This window comes from Littorina saxatilis, linkage group LG5 (assembly GCF_037325665.1).
Source record: "Littorina saxatilis isolate snail1 linkage group LG5, US_GU_Lsax_2.0, whole genome shotgun sequence".
NCBI classification, from domain to species: domain Eukaryota; kingdom Metazoa; phylum Mollusca; class Gastropoda; order Littorinimorpha; family Littorinidae; genus Littorina; species Littorina saxatilis.
The window spans coordinates 15,049,424-15,065,855 of record NC_090249.1 but is presented as its reverse complement, the minus strand read 5'-3'; the positions used below and the strand labels follow the sequence as shown (position 1 = coordinate 15,065,855).

The window sequence follows — 16,432 nt, the reverse complement described above, 5'->3', positions numbered from 1 at the left end:
TGAAAACTATGCTAATCCCAGGAAAGCCAGTATGAAAAGAACAAGAATGGGGTTTCAGACCCTTTAGTCTCTTCGTCTGCTCTCAAAAGAACAGGCACAGGGATCTGTATTGAGATCAGGTTTGTTTTGCGTTGGGAAAATTGGCGGAAAACTCCCGCCACCCTCACTTCAAATTGTCATCTTCTACCGGGAAAATGACTGTAAATTTACGCTCAAAGATCTTTATTGAGATCGGGCGTGCTTTGGGAAAATGAGAAGAAAAAGCACACACCAACTTCACTTCCAAGTTGTCATCTACCTCAAAAATGACTGAATAGAATTTTACGCCAGGAGGGATGTGTCTGTGGCGACAAGTTCCAGCTTAGTGTGTGTAAGCGGTGGTTAGGGGGTGGGGGGTGGTTGTGAAAAGGAAAACTCACTATCTTCACTTAAAATTGGTATCTTTTACCAGGAAAATGACAGCGTAGAACTTGATATCACGAGGCACGGCTCTGTCGCGGCGAGTTCCAGTGCGACTGGGGGCGGAGGGGGCGGTCGGGTGTCGGGTGGCTATTAGGGGTGGGTGTCACACTGCTCCCTGTCACGAGGCCCGCCCACTGTATCAACAATGTCAAGTCTCCAGCTTGTCAAAGGGACCGCTTCTCCAGTAATGGCTCTCATCCGCTGCTGCTGCTGCCGTTGGAAATTAAAGATGCTATCTCCTCGTGTCCCTGCATGTTGATGGAAAATAAAGTTGTGATCTCCGTATGTATTCTTCTTATGGGAATTAAAGATGTAATCTCCCCGTGCATTCTTCTGTTGGGAATTAAAGTTGCTATCTCCTCGGGTCCCTGCATTTTGTTTGAAAAATAAGATGTGATCTCGCCATGTAAATTGTGAATTTAATTTTGCGATCTCCCCGTGCATTCTTCTGTTGGGAATTAAAGATGTCATCTCGCCATGTATTCTTCTGATTGAATATACTGATTGGATCCCTCCGCGCATTCATTTTTTGAAATAAGATATGTTATCTTCACTTGTATTCTTCTGTTGGTAATTAGAGATATAGAGAATACTACATGGCTAGCTGTGTCGTACAAGATTTACACGAGTTGTTTTTTTTAAATATTGAACTGCGAGCGAAAGCGAGCTGTTCACTATTTGAAAAAGCAACGGAAAAAGCAACGGAACCTCGATCTCTTCTAAAGCCTCGTGCAATCTAGTACGTCGAAGCAAAGAAACGTCACTCTGAAAGTGTGGCGTGACGTGCTAGTTCTAAAGATTCACCGAGGGTAATTAGCGAGCGCAATTTTTGTTTCTATAATGATGTTTGTCTCGGTGACTTTGGCATCATAAGCAGTGGAAAAACAGGTCCCCGCAAGTCTCGCTTGACATGACCTCATTTACATGATAATTATACACACGTGTGATTTGAACGATTATTATCTCACGGGTGTCTGTCTCACGTATGTAGGATAAGTCATCATATGCAATTTCCCTTTGCCGGTACAACATGGACTCATTTCATATCCGTGAATCTCGAACTCATGCTGGAGCGGGATGTTCTGGATGCTGTTGATGGAAATGACGAATCCATATTCAAAACGTGACGTGAACATAAACACAACTTGCAAGCTTGGTTTGTTTGTTTGTTTGTTTGCTTAACGCCCAGTCCACCACGAAGGGCGGTGCTGCTTTGACATTTAACGTGCGCCACACACAAGACAGAAGTCGCAGCACAGGCTTCATGTCTCACCCAGTCACATTATTCTGACACCGGACCAACCAGTCCTAGCACTAGCCCCATAATGCCAGACGCCAGGCGGAGCAGCCACTAGATTGCCAAGTTTAAAGTCTTAGGTATGACCCGGCCGGGGTTCGAACCCACGACTTCCCGCTCACTGGGCGGACGCCTTACCACCGTGTTGCGGTTGCAAGCTTGGTCATGGCACAGTTAAGAGATCGCTTCTTTATAGATTTTTAGAATATCAGAAAAGGTTGGTCAACCAACAACCAGATTACCCCCCACCACCATTGGTTTGTGTTGCTCTTAAAGCGGCGAGGCACAGTGATCGTTTTGCTGTAACCGGGAGTCATTTCGTTCAGACGACCGAAGGCTTAGCGAGGGTGTAAAAGTTGCCTGTCACCAGGGCTTTACCTAATTGGGTTGTCAATGTCCGCACGCTCTGTGTTGACCCAAAAGACCGCTGCCGTGTTGTCATGTAACAGAAGAAATTATCTCGACACCGCCGGTCTTGTGAGACTTTTGTCAAAGGTCCTCTTCGCTCAGTTGACAAGGCGGTTAATTCAGTTATCTTGTCGCCTGCGTTGACCCGTTTCCGCTGCTACTGATGGACAACTATTAGGTTCTCCAGCACCTCCTATTGTTCATCATATCTCCGTTCTCTTTCATTTTGAGAACCCTTTGCAATTCGTTGTTGTTATATATAGTGAAAAGGACGACATTGACGGTTTATTCATGTAATGGCCTCAGCCCCATATGTAGGGTTGTGAAAAATCAAACATGGGGGATGCTATGCTAACTTGGTTTTTCTGTCCCCAGAACTAGTGTCTATTTGGGACATAACGTGGTTATATGCTAGGTCAACATGGGGGGAAGATCAGAACTGGAATAAGATAACTGTGAGCGTTGTTTTGATCGTCTTTGGTGGGAAGTGGGAATAGGGAACACACTCCTTACAACCCACACACTTCACGCTAACCGCGGCAGAAATGTAACAATCAAGATGAAGATGACACAAAACAAGGAAGGAGCGCACATAAAAAGGGGTCTGTACTTGCGACGGTCGGTGCAGGGAAATGCACTCGGCGACACCACGACTGAGCCCCTGCGACATTGACACACGCTTACAATGGAGAGATCCGGCTTTGGAAATAGAAGAAGAAGAGGAAAAGCGATGTCAACTGTATACAGCAGATTGTATACACTACTTGCGAATCTTCAGGAGGGTTTTTGATGCGCTTTATTTGTTATTAGCGGGATCGCATTTCCTGTGTTTGAATGGGTTGGGTGGACGCGATGCGCTTTTGAGTACACTTCTAGTGCCTCATAAGTAAGGGGGGGGGGGGGGGATAAAATGTGCGCTGAAAAATGTAGGGTATATTTTCGCTGTTTGTCCGGTAATTACTAGAGATACGGCAGGTAGATTTTAGCTTGGTGAAGGGTAGGAGGGCAGGAAATGTGGGGAGTCAGTGACCGCATGAGAGGTTCGTGTTTAATTGAACGGTTTTTTTCTCACTCTGGCCGGTTTAGATCGTTACACCATACCATGAGATACGAGGGGAAAAACACATCATCTTACTTGCTTACTTACTTACTGCCCGTTGTACTGGTTGGCATGTAGGGCAGCAACGAAAGACCTCCACTCCTGTCTGTTCTGGGCCAGTCTCTGGACGGCACCCCACGTAGAAATCATCTAGAACAAATATATATTGCTCTTCAAAGTTGACACCAGTGATGTTTAATCAAGTTTCTTGTGTTGTGTCACAAGTTCCATATAGTGGCATGACAAAATGCCAGACGCCATTTTGACATTGAATCTGGATGCACAAAAACGGAAACAACACCTTAAAGAAGTAAAGGAAGAAGAAAAGAACCACAGGTAAGTGTGTATTAACCTATGGAATTTTTCAAGTCAATGACTCAGCCGTAAAGACAGCCCTTAAATGAGCCCGAACGTGACTTCGCGAAGACTCTTTTTACCAAATCTTCAGTGCCAAAGCTTTGGGAAGTAGACTTAGCGATGTCGACTTTGCGTAATTAATATTAAGCTTTACAGTTGTTATATAGTGAAAAGGACGAACAAGCAGAATGGACATAGACGGTTTATTTATGTAATGTGGCCACAGCCCCATTTGAAGGGATGCATCATTAGCAAACCAAGTCAACATCGTATTGCTGAGAGCTATTCAGGGAGGAGGGACAGGGGTACTCCCATAGCCCGTTCCCCAAACAACCAAACACCGACAGAGGAAGCACGCTAGCTGGAGAAGGTCTACCTATAATATCTCAAACATAGTATATTTCCCTTGCCGGTGGGCCCGCGCCCATGGATGGCTTAGGGCGAAGCCGGCTTCCCGCGTATCTTTTGAAAACAATTACCGCGTTTCGTGTTGCACCTGCGGCGTCTCCGACACTTTGCCCCTCGGGACGCCTGCTCTCTCTGTAAATATCATCCTCAGCATGAGGTCGCTGTAAAATCCCGGCTTCAAAGACGATGGTACATACCTGGGGGATGAAGGCGCGTCAGTTGTCGAGGCCCGGATGCTAGGTCTTGGTCGCCGCATGGGGTGCAGTAATGTGTGGGGTGGCATAGTGTGCATGGGTGGTCACTGTCCTGCGGAAATGTGAAGAAAGTACGGTTCGGCAACTTGGAGTATATTTCCTGTTTTCTTTATTTTTTAATAGCGTGGTGATCAAAACAAGACCGTGTTCGCTCTGAATGACGAAGCGTTGTGTGATGGGCTTGTTTTCGTTGCCCCCTCCTCTCTCTCTCTCTCTCTCTCTCTCTCTCTCTCTCTCTCTCTCTCTCTCTCTCTCTCTCTCTCTCTCTCTCTCTCTCTCTCTCTCTCTCTCTCTCTCTCTCTCTCTCTCTCTCTCTCTCTCTCTCTCTCTCTCTCTCTCTCTCTCTCTCTCTCTTTTACAATTATTCTCTATATAATTATGTTCCAAGGACAGGTTGGAAGATTAGGCTAAGCCTAAAACCTTTATCCTTATGTAATAAAGTTCTGAGTTCTCTCTCTCTTTCTCTCTCTCTCTCTCTCTCTCTCTCTCTCTCTCTCTCTCTCTCTTTTACAATTATTCTCTATATAATTATGTTCCAAGGACAGGTTGGAAGATTAGGCTAAGCCTAAAACCTTTATCCTTATGTAATAAAGTTCTGAGTTCTCTCTCTCTCTCTCTCTCTCTCTCTCTCTCTCTCTCTCTCTCTCTCTCTCTCTCTCTCTCTCTCTGTAAATATGTTTGTTTATCAGTCTATAAATGAGTTTGATCATCTTCCTTTCAGGAATGGCACATTCTCACTTTAGACATCTACGACTTTCGCCCATTAGAGCAATTCAGCTCCCCTGAGGTGTGTTGTAGTGGCAGGCACACACTGGCACGCAGGGATGACATTCCTGAATGAAAAAATATGTCATAATAGTCCAGACTTTCTTCTTCTTCTTCTCCAGCGTTCCAGAATTGTCTGGTTACGTGTGAGCTCGTTTGCCCATTTGGGTTCCCCACACTATACTTTGAGAGCATAGTCAGCTTCACTCCGCTTTCGTTGAGTAGGCATCCTGGGTATTTTCGTGTTTCCATAACCCACCGAACTCTGACATGGATTACAGGATCTTTTCCGTGCGCACTTGGTCTTGTGCTTGCGTGTACACACGAAGGGGGCTGACCTGGGAGATCGGAAACATCTCCACTCTTAACCCACCAAGCGGCAGCGACCGGGATTCGAACTCACGACCTCCCGATTAGGAGGCCGACGTCTTACCACCACGCCTCTGCGGTTCCTTTCAATACTTTATACAATGGACTCAGTCCTTGTACTCTTACGCATGCGAAGTTAAGTCAGTTCAGTGAACAATACTGTGTCTTAGGTCGATACTTCACCTGTTTTTGAAAAGAAATGGTTACTTCATCAATTCCAGTGTTCTATTCTGAAAAACAGAATCGTGACCGCGATGCATACAGTATTTGAGATGCTAAATGGGTTCTGCCAATTGGAAAAGACAGAACCTATCCATCAAGACCAATTTGCTATATGTGTGGTATTTTACTGAGCCTATTTGCCCTCTCAGTTATTTCCTAAAGGTGATTAGTGGAACATTCTTTATTGTTGTAGCTGCTTTGTGCAAAGGATCAAAGCCTGCGGCACGATAATGTTAAAGGCAAACCACACCCAAAATTATCGCACATGGGAGAGCGAACCCGCAAATCATATATTTAACATTTACAATAATACATGGTGTGTGCGCAATAAATCATTGTCTTGAAGAAAACAAGCAAATTAAACAAACAAAAGAACAAACAAACAGCGGAATGATGCCATGTCAAGCAAACCTAACAAACGCAGTAAAGAACAAACTACATGTAAAAGCAAGCAAGCAATAGAATACCTGCATTCAACCTCATCGTGTTTTTCTCTTTGTGTCAATTTTCATTGACATTGAAATATTAGATATTGCGGAGCAGAATAGCACAGATTTGTTTTAGCAAATTCATTAAGAACATAAAGTAGAGGTCTTTTAAACCGAATACATTCGTTGACCAAGTCGCCATAGCAACAACTCCATTTTCTAAGTTACATATTCAGGAATCCTGATCATTATAAATTACTGATGTCGTTCATTCTCTGGCGAGCATGCAGGGAAAATGGAAGTCAACAGAAAACAAGGAGCGCGATTATTTTTTGTGGTTTTTTTTTCTCTTTGCCAAGCACATCAGTTTTTCAAGTTCCATTATTCTGAATCCCTGGGTCAAGGTCGGGTCACAGTGACCTGCCTTGCTCTTCTCTGTAGACAACAAATTTGCTCGTTGACGCCATGCTTTGACAACCCACACGCCCATCACTGAAAAGGTTATGCACATAATAATGGTGTTTTCCGGCCTTTGACAGTCCCCGAGTTAAAAATGCAAACTTTTTGGCAGCTATTCTATTCCGTCCTACTTTATCTTTCATGTTTTGTTAGTTGCGGCTGTGTAGGGGACCGGCTCCTAATATGGACCACCTCATGTTCTGACAAACTAACGGCGCTAGAGCGCTCAAAAAAGTTTTATTCGCTGTATTCACCCTCTCTAGATAACTTGCACATGTCAAAACAGTTGCAGAAATACAAATCTCAAAACCGTTAGGCTTTTTCTCTTTTCTTCACTTTTGGCAGCGTTCACTCTAAATTTGCCGCCTAAAACGGACTCGTTTCTGTCCATAGCCAAAGCTTTTATCACACAAGAATTGCTATATATGACAGCTAAAACCGTATTTGTTACATTCTAGCAGTGTTGACCCCGAGTTTCTACTGCAAACAAAAAATAGTAGCAAAATCTCAAAGTATGTGCGAGTCCCCTAATATGGACCACCTTCAACAAATCGAAGAAAATAAAAGCTAAAGGCTATTTTCATTAATTCATTAAGAAGCTTGCTGGAAATAACCTATAACTAGCCCTCGAGATTTAAAAAAAAAGCAACATAACGGGTTCTTTTTGTGGAAGTTGATAATTTCACTTATTTTCACTCTGTTTTTGATAAGCTTTTTTAGTTTCCTGGTGTGCTTCAAATAATGCTCTCATCAACCCGAAACAGATAAATCTAGAGCATATTTTAATTAGGCTGACTTGTACACTAAGTTGTATTATGTTATTTTGAAATATAGGGGGCTTTTTACAGTGATTCGTGAAGGCCGCTTCACTGGTCCATATTAGGCGCCCAGGCTCCTAATATGGACCCTTTGTGGTTTTTTCTGTATTTAATTTTTGCTGAATGTCTATCAAAGCTATTTCACTCTAATTAGGCCTAACGGTTAACCTAAGAGAGAAGGACTACCAAACACAAAATGAAACTTCTTTGCAAGAAAACAAGCTAGTTATCAGCATGAAACAAAAAGTGGTCCATATTAGGAGCCCTTCCCCTACATGGCTTGCTGTGTCGTACCAGATTTACACGAGTTGTTATTTTAACGAGCTGTTCATTATTTGAAAAAGCAACGAGTGTAAATCTGGTACGACACAGCAAGCCATGCTGTATTCTGTTTATCCTACATACTGTACTTACGTGTATTTTACTCAAAACGTCCCGCAGTCGAGGCGGCGAAATTGAAGACGCTTCTTTTGGAACCTCGATCTCTTCCAAAGCCTCGTGCATTCTTTTTCGTCAAAGCAAAGAAACGTCACTCTGAAAGTGTAGCGTGACGTGTTAGTTCTAAAAAACCATCGAGGGGAATTAGCGAGCGCATTTTTTTGTTCTTCTCCGTAATGACGTTTGTCTCGGTGACTTTGGCATCATAAGCAGTGGAAAAACAGGTCCTTGCCAGACTTGCTTGACATGACCTCATTTACATGATACACACACGTCGTCACGTGTGTTTTGAACGATATTGTTATCTAATGAGTGGTCTCTCTCACGTGTGTAGGATAAAAGGACATTGTGAACGCCGTTTGGCATTGGTTTTGGTGCCATCCTCTTTGTCTGTTCTTATTTCGTCTAGACCATTAGTATGGACTTCACGTTTGGTGGTCTCCCATGTCGTCTGCTTTGTCTCTCAGACCGGTTTCAGCCCCAACCCCCCCCCCCCCCCCCCCCCGAGAGTTAGAGAGAGAGGAAGGGAGAGAGAGAGAGAGAGAGAGAGAGAGAGAGAGAGAGAGAGAGAGAGGAGATCATGTTTTCCTGTAATTCATGGGTTTGTGGACACTCTGGGAATTGTACCGTTTTATGGCTAGACAGAATGGCAGTACATGTAGTTTAAACAGGAGTAGACCAGACGCGACCGTAAGTAAAAAAGGGACGGGGATTTCTGAGGTTATGGGAGTATACGAAACGAGAGTTAATGGGTTTGGCCCATAACGGAAACAATGGACTATTGATTCACGCCAGCAACTTGATATTGCACGTCCGCTGCTTTAATGAATTGTTAAAGGGATGGACAGGAAATGAGAACTACCCTCTCAATTGTACCGTGCACAGACATATTTATTACTCGTAAACGCGTCGTAGCTGAAAAGTCTGCCAATGTCTTTTTTTCTTTTTCTTTTTTTCTTGAATTGTTTTTTGAGTCACTTGAGAAAAAGTGACTCTATGTAATCGGTCAGTGTTAGTCTGTCCGGCCGGCCGTTCGGCCGGCCGTCCGGCCGGCCGGCCGTCCGTAGACACCACCTTAACGTTGGACTTTTCTCGGAAACTATCAAAGCGATCGGGCTCATATTTTGTTTAGTCGTGACCTCCAATGACCTCTACACTTTAACGATGGTTTCGTTGACCTTTGACCTTTTTCAAGGTCACAGGTCAGCGTCAAAGGAAAAATTAGACATTTTATATCTTTGACAAAGTTCATCGGATGTGATTGAAACTTTGTAGGATTATTCTTTACATCAAAGTATTTACATCTGTAGCCTTTTACGAACGTTATCAGAAAAACAAGGGAGATAACTAGCCTTTTCTGTTCGGCAACACACAACTTAACGTTGGGCTTTTCTCGGAAACTATAAAAGTGACCGGGCTCAAATTTTATGTGAACGTGACTCATTGTGTTGTGAATAGCAATTTCTTCCTGTCCATCTGATGCCTCATATAATATTCAGAACTGCGAAAGTGACTCGATCGAGCGTTTGCTCTTCTTGTTTAAATGATAGAATGATGGGCTTTTCGACGTGGTGCCCGACAGAAATTCTGGATTGCGTTGGATCGACATACAGCGGCATTGTGGCTGTCGGACTTAGCATGCTGGTCCATCTGTCTATTTTCTTACGTGTCAATAACTGCCGATTTTCACCATTGCGTTCTTTGTTTGTTGCCAACACGTATATATATTAGCCTTTACAATATTTATCACGAAATTTTCTCTGCACCTGCTCCGTGTATCGTGGATGTTCGGACGAGACAGAGGTACAACTCCAGTTGTTTCCCCCTGTAATTTCTGTGTAGAAGCCATTTTCAGGTGTCATGTCTGGGAACGCAGAAGAAGAAGAAGAAGAAGACGACGTCATGTCGAAGTGTGTGCTCTCAGAAAATACATTTGCAGACGTTATATGCGTAGTTTTGGTCATACCCTTTGAATATACGCATCACGAAGTGACTTGTACTGCAGTCAGTATTGTATACGTTCTATCATCTTCAATCATAACTTTTCAGTTATTTCTTTGAACTAATTTGCCTTGAAAGTCGACGAAAATGGCTTGACTTATTTCAAATGATTTTTCAAAACTTGTTCACATCGGGTAAGGTGACGCCACTACTGCCTGATACTTTCGAAAATTGACGAAATTGTATTACCTATTTTGACAAATTCCCTCAATAAAATAAACCCTAGCAGCATCCTTGCTTTCAAACGCCGTTGGCTCTGTTCCAGTTAGTTTTCTGCAGCTCTTTTGAAGTTATTTTGTGTCAAAGTACGAAAAGTGCCTTTCAACAAATTTTTTGAAACATCAGACGCGTTTAGTGTCCTTTGAGAGGTAAAACGTTTTGAATGGGTATCATGTTTTCTCGTTTTCTCAGATTTTGTTAGCTGACTCTATACCACTCCTTACTTTCTGATTCGCCAGAAAATTCTGAAAAAGCTGTCTTGTGCGGAAGTGTGCACCTCTCAGAAGTCTTCAGAACCATCGCACACGTTTTGTGTCCCTAGAAAGTCTCAAACCCGTTGAATAGCCATTACCAAGTTTCCGCTCGAGCAGTGTTTATGAAGGACATTCAATTCTTTTCCGCTTTTCAAACGATAGTGGTTCTGTTCCAGTTAGTTCCTCCTGAAGATTTGTGAACCGTGTTTTAGGTTACATAGGCACACTTGGGGAATCGTCAAAATTACCAGACGTTGCATGCCAGACCCCTTGGGAGTATAAGGCAAGAATGTTCTCCGCAGAAAACAAGTGTTGAACGCAAAAGACTAAAAACAGGTTGTAAAGAGCAAGGTTTAACCATTGCTGCTGTCTCATGCAGGCGTTAAAACTAAGCGAAGTGCTCCGACCGTGATATCGATTTTCGCCCAGTAGCCGGCGGTATCTGTCCCTCGAGTACTATTTCTTTCCGGCGGATGGTCCCATTCCAACGGCTTCCCAGCCGACCGTTGGTTTTTGTGGGCGATTCCCGATTCATTCTGAACGCATTCTCTTGTTGCTTTTGTTCTCTGCCGCAGCCTGTTAGAGAAATGAACGTGTAACATGTAATGGCGATTCTCGGTAATCATCAGGCATCTTTGATAGCAATACCCTGGTGTTTCGCTGCGACAAAGGTTCAGCGTGACCTGGTCCCCGAATGTCAGTGAATCTGTAAATCAACAGGAAAAGTGTTAGTCCATAAATAATAAACGGCAGTAGGTTTATGTCAGTGTTTATTCAGGGCCGGACTAGGTAAGTACTAGGGGGGGGGGGGGGGGGGGTGTTACAGATGGGGGTCCAGGGGGCGAAGCCCCTTGGTGGGGGTCCAGGGGGCGAAGCTTCTTGGTGGGGCCCCCTTGAAGCTGAACGTTTTTTGATGTTTCTAGAGGGAAAGGAAGCCTCTCCTTGAACGAAAAAGGTAAATTCGACAGCAAGCTGTATAGGCAATGAAGAGATGAGGGGGTGAGAGGTGCGATTTCTCCTCGGATTTCATGATGATCCAGATGCAAACCCCCCCCCCCCCTCCTCCCCCTCCAAAAAAAAACCACGTTTGGGAGGTACATGCTTAAGCCAGGGGGGGGGAGGGTTGCGCAACCCCTATAACCCCGCCCCCCCCCCCCCCTAGTCCGGCCCTGTTATTGTCTTCTATTCTAGCTGCTCTGTTCATGAGGTTCTCTTGCTTCTATGCTTTATTGCTTGTCGTGAGGCGTAAAACAAAGAGTCGCCTCTGCATTGTTATTGGTGATTGATTTTATGACGGGAAATGCATGCGTGTGAATGACATTTGAAACGAAAATGAAAGGTAGACTTTGTAGTAAAACGCTTGGATTTGCACCTGGTGGGACTGGCGTCGATACGTGAAAGTGTCAGCCGGGCAGAGTTTGATTTCAGGGGGTGTATGTCAGTGACAAGGGCCATATAAAGAGGTTTTGTGTCCTAACTCTTACACTTTGGCGTTTAAGCCACTCTGTCCATGGGAGCATTTATGTTTTAACACACGCACAGACTTTGTCTTTGTCTTTGTTTCTCTGTCTGTCGCTCTGTCTGTCTGTCTGTCTGTCTGTCTGTCTGTCTGTCTGTCTGTCTCTCTCTCACACACACACACACACACAAACACACACACACACACACACACACACACACACACACACACAAACAAACAAACAAACATTCTCACACAAACAGAAAGTGTGCGATAATTTGTCATGTTTCACCGTTGACGTTGGGTCCTGGGTCTTCTCCAGGCTACGTCAAGGCAATAATGGCAGCACCGAAAACCTATTCTTTCTGCATGAGTGTGTGTTTATACATTTCCACAGAAATAGTAGATTTTCAAAGAGCAGAAGCGTTTCCATGAATGTGTGCATGACTTGGTAAGAAAACCAATGGACTCTCTCAGTCACTTGCGAACTTACACTAACCGTAAGAGATATATGTTAAAACGTGAGACATTCTTTTGCATTAGTGTTTGTTGGTGAACGTTTCAACATCAGACACAAAATAATGTAGACAGAATCCTATAATGGTATGTTGAAGTTTATTTTTTGACGTGCAGGATATGAATTTTAGGAATTGCGTCGTTACGCTCAATAAAGACAGATGGGCATCAACAGTTTTATTTCCAGCATGTAAATCGGAGAGAGAAGAGAGAAAAAGTTGGGGGGTGGGGAATGAGTTGCTTATTGGTTTATTGGCCGCCCACAAAAACTGCTCACAAGAAACTGACATGATAACTACTCAAAAGAGTTGTAGATGGGAAAAACCCACCTTCTACGGCAGTGGTCTCTGTCGCCTTGCAAGCTTATCGCAGACACTCAGCGCATCCAAGAGTCCCAGGGGGTATGGCATCTTACACAATCTTATCAGACCACCGCATTACATCTCTCCGCGATTCTGATGATCCGCGAACCCCCGAGTGACGGCTGAATTAAGTTACCAGTCATGCAATTGCAGCAATTTCGTCCGTGCATTTATTTGCGCGTATCTTGATGGAAAGCAAACCCTAGAGAAGGAGCAAGACATGAGATAGCTTCGAAAAGAAGAAGGCGTAGAACTAAAGGGTGTCATGTCACCCTATAATGTGCGTTCCCGATTTATCACAAGCTCGTAAAATTCAAATTATGTTACACATTGTGTCGTGGATGGTTTGCGGAGAAGATTGTTTCGGAGTTCAGCTGTAAATCTTCTGTGAAGTCCGACACTTCGAATAATCCTGCAGAATGTGTATCCCATTCTCGGAATGTTATGTTACAAAAATATGTTTGCAGCCCTTGCAGATAGGTTGCAGAAAAGATATGAGGGAGAGAGAGAGAGAGAGAGAGAGAGAGAGAGAGAGAGAGAGAGAGAGAGAGAGAGAGAGAGAGAGTATGTGACTATGCGTGCGTGCGTGTGTGCGTGCGTGCGTGTGTATGTCATCGTGTCCAAAAGGGAACGAAATCGCTGAACTCGAACAGGAAGTGCGCAGCCCTCCGTCCTCGCCCCATCCGCCAAGCTATCTTCCCTCCCCCACCACCCTGGCCCGTACGCATTGCCCGTCCCGCCGACCAAAGGAAGTTGTTGTCCTGTAATGTTACAAAATACCTTATTTGACTGTTGTGGACCGGGAGGTGATTGCCCCTTGAAATTGCTCAATTCCGCTGCAATTTGGACACCGTTCTGGCCGATTTGCACTGATTCACAACCCACAGAATATAGTATTACTCTTGCCAACAACAGCTGAAAAACCGAAGAACTCGGTCAAATATTTGGTGTGGGTAGAACTCATGGTTAGTGTTCGACTAGCCGCTTATGGATGTCTTTATTCTATCAATTGTGTTATGGGCTTGAGAAAGCGATCTCATGTTTGACGAGGGTTTATGACGAGAAGGAATCAATGTTGTAGGCTCGGAACAAGTCTCGTTCAGATACGTTTGCGGTCGCTGACAAAATGACCAACGATCTTCAGACAAAGTATGTCATGTAAATTGTAACAGTGTGTTTATGTGAGTTTGTTTGTTTGTTTGTTTCAATCTTTGCTTGCTTATTTGTTTGTTTGTTTGCTTGCTTAAGAAACCTGTCCGAATAGATGTTTATGCTCAATTACGTTTCAAAACTTTGAGGTTATTGACTTTTTAAGAAGGTAGATGAACAAAAATACAAATCAGAAATACTTTCATTGAATAGTCCAACGAGCGGCTCGCCCACCCATCCTTTATACACACGAAACAAACACACACGCGCTCGCGCGCATGCACGTAAGCACTTTTCAAGTGTATGTCAGTCTACAATGAAAACTTGTTTCGTAATCGTTCTTCAGCCATACGAGTCACTGTGCCAAGTGCGAGACCTGCCAAATCGTACAGGGAATTGGTTTCGTAACTCATGCGGTTAGCTGCATCGCTTGTCCTGTCGTTGACTGAGTTTTTGGTGATTGGATAGATGTGGCTCGAGAGAAATTGTCGGTCACTCCATCTCATCTCATTCCATCTCATAATTATAGTCTCATGGGTTTATATCAATGTATTATCGGTATTTCTCTTCATGGGTGAAACTGATCAGAATTGAAAATAAGGAAAATGAGGCCGGGGTCCAGGGGCCGCTCAGTCCCTGGTGGGGTGCAGGGGCAACGCCCTGCTAGGGGGCCCAGCAGAAAACGAAAAATCAGGCTTTTTAAGGGTAAAAGTAGGCCTCTCCTGGTATCTCAAACACACAAATTTGCACAGTAAACAATGGTAACAAATGCCAAGCTGTAGTCTGATAATTCGCGCGCTAAAGTGAAACAAAGACTCAGCGATGTCCGGTCACTGTGTTAGAGAAAATACGGATTGGATCGCCGGCGAAAAAAAAAAAAAAATTAAGATTTTCAAAATAAGGAATTCCTTATTTGACCAATTTCATTTGGCGGATTTCCGCCCTAAGGCGGAAAACTTTCACCCATGTCTCCTTCATAAACAACCCGGAGGCTTAACGATCGCTGAACACGGAACAATAAGCGAATGTTCCTTGTATCCGCACTCACCAGTAAATCAGACGCCTTTGCACCTGAAATGAGTGCAAATTCTTCGCTGGACTTTTTTAACGAGGAAAATGTTGAGGGTCTGCAGTGCTCACAGTGCAAGATGTGAGTGAAGTATACAGTCTCCAAGTCTGTATCCAAAGTCTGGTACCCCGCGACCAGTACTTCAGAAAAATGACAGATGTGTTCCTTCCACCTGTTACGTTTGCGTCTTCCGAACGATAAAAGCAGCAGGGACTGTCAATGATTTTTCTCACCCGTTCCATTGTGGGTCTGGAATTCTGAGTCATGCCCAGACATGTGAAGAGTGAAGGACAAATGCGTGAAGGCAATGAGACAATGAGGCCGATTGTCCAACGATTTTCTGCCAGCGAGGCTCTGGAATGCTGACTTCTGGTTGAGTCCAATTAAACTCATATTCAGCTCTTGCGCCTTTCGGTCTCTGTCTTCTTCTTCTTCTTGGCGTTCGCAGAGGTTACACAATCAGTCCAGCACTGGTGATAAATGTTGTCGTTTTCTCCAACTCCTGTCGACTGCCGTATAGTTTGGTCTGCAAGGGAGTTGGTGACGGCCACACTTCTTTTCGTTCCTCATCTAGTAAGGGACATCGCTGTAAGATGTGTTCCGCTGTTTGGTCCTCTTGACCGCAGGCACAGGTTGGTGATGGCGCCAGCTTGAACTTTCGGTTCATGTGAGCATTGAGCCTGTTGTGGCCAGTACGCAGCCTGATGAGGTTGACTTGCTGCTCTCTGGACATTGTGTGGTAGTCATCTCTGTTTGTCCTTGGCCTCATCAATGCCTTGATGATTGTCTTCTGCTCACTAAAGCTGACACTGTTTTCAGGTTGGTCTTCCACGGCTCCTTCTTTTGCCAGCTCATCTGCCCTTTCATTTCCTGGTATCCCACAGTGTGCTGGTATCCACTGGAGGACAACTCTTCTGGTTTGTCTGACCATCTGTAATGCTTTGGCCAGCTGTGGGAGTTTGTCGTTCTCTAGGGCCTGAAGGACTGAAAGGGCGTCCGAGAGGAAGACAACTTGGTAGCAAGGGTCTGCGGAGTCCTGAACGAAGGAGGCGGCCTGCATGAGAGCTTCTGCTTCTGCTTTATAGTTTGTGCAGTGTTTGCCAGTGGCAACGCTGGATGTAGCTGTATGTCCCCCAGGGAACTGGATGAGAATGCCTGCACCTCCATTGAGCACGGCGTTAGTTGCTGATCCATCGGTGTATACATGGATCCACGCCTCTTTTGGGTACTGTTCGTCGATTTCGGTCTCTGTGACCGGAAACCGATTATGTTCGGTGTGAAATTGCACAGCCGGCCTGTCCTCCTCCGATGCTGAAATGACCAGCGTGATGAAATTGTAGTCTCTGCCTGTCTGTCTTGTCTGTCTGTCTGTCTGCCTGTCTGTCTGTCTGTCTGTCTGTCTGTCTGAGTCTCTGCCTCTGTCTCTCTCACTCTATCAGTATCTCTCTCTCTCCGTCTCTCTCTCTCTTCCCCCCCCCTCGTTCTCCCTCTGTTTGTGTGTGTGGTGTGTGTAAGAGACAGGTGTGTGTGTGTATGTGTGTGTGTGCGCGCGCGCGCGCGCGAGCTAATGTTTGGAAATATCTCATGATTTGTTACATGCGGTTTCTGTTGCATATATG

At 44.5% G+C, this 16,432-nt stretch overlaps 1 protein-coding gene and 1 long non-coding RNA gene across 7 annotated transcripts in view; one reads left to right on the top strand and one right to left on the bottom strand.

The window, feature by feature from the left end:
- LOC138966381 (uncharacterized) overlaps positions 1-16,432 on the bottom strand; it is a 223,948-nt gene that overhangs the window by 47,942 nt on the left and 159,574 nt on the right. The window lies entirely within an intron of this gene.
- Positions 1-16,432, top strand: part of LOC138966365 (axotactin-like) — a 146,079-nt gene that overhangs the window by 11,218 nt on the left and 118,429 nt on the right. The window lies entirely within an intron of this gene.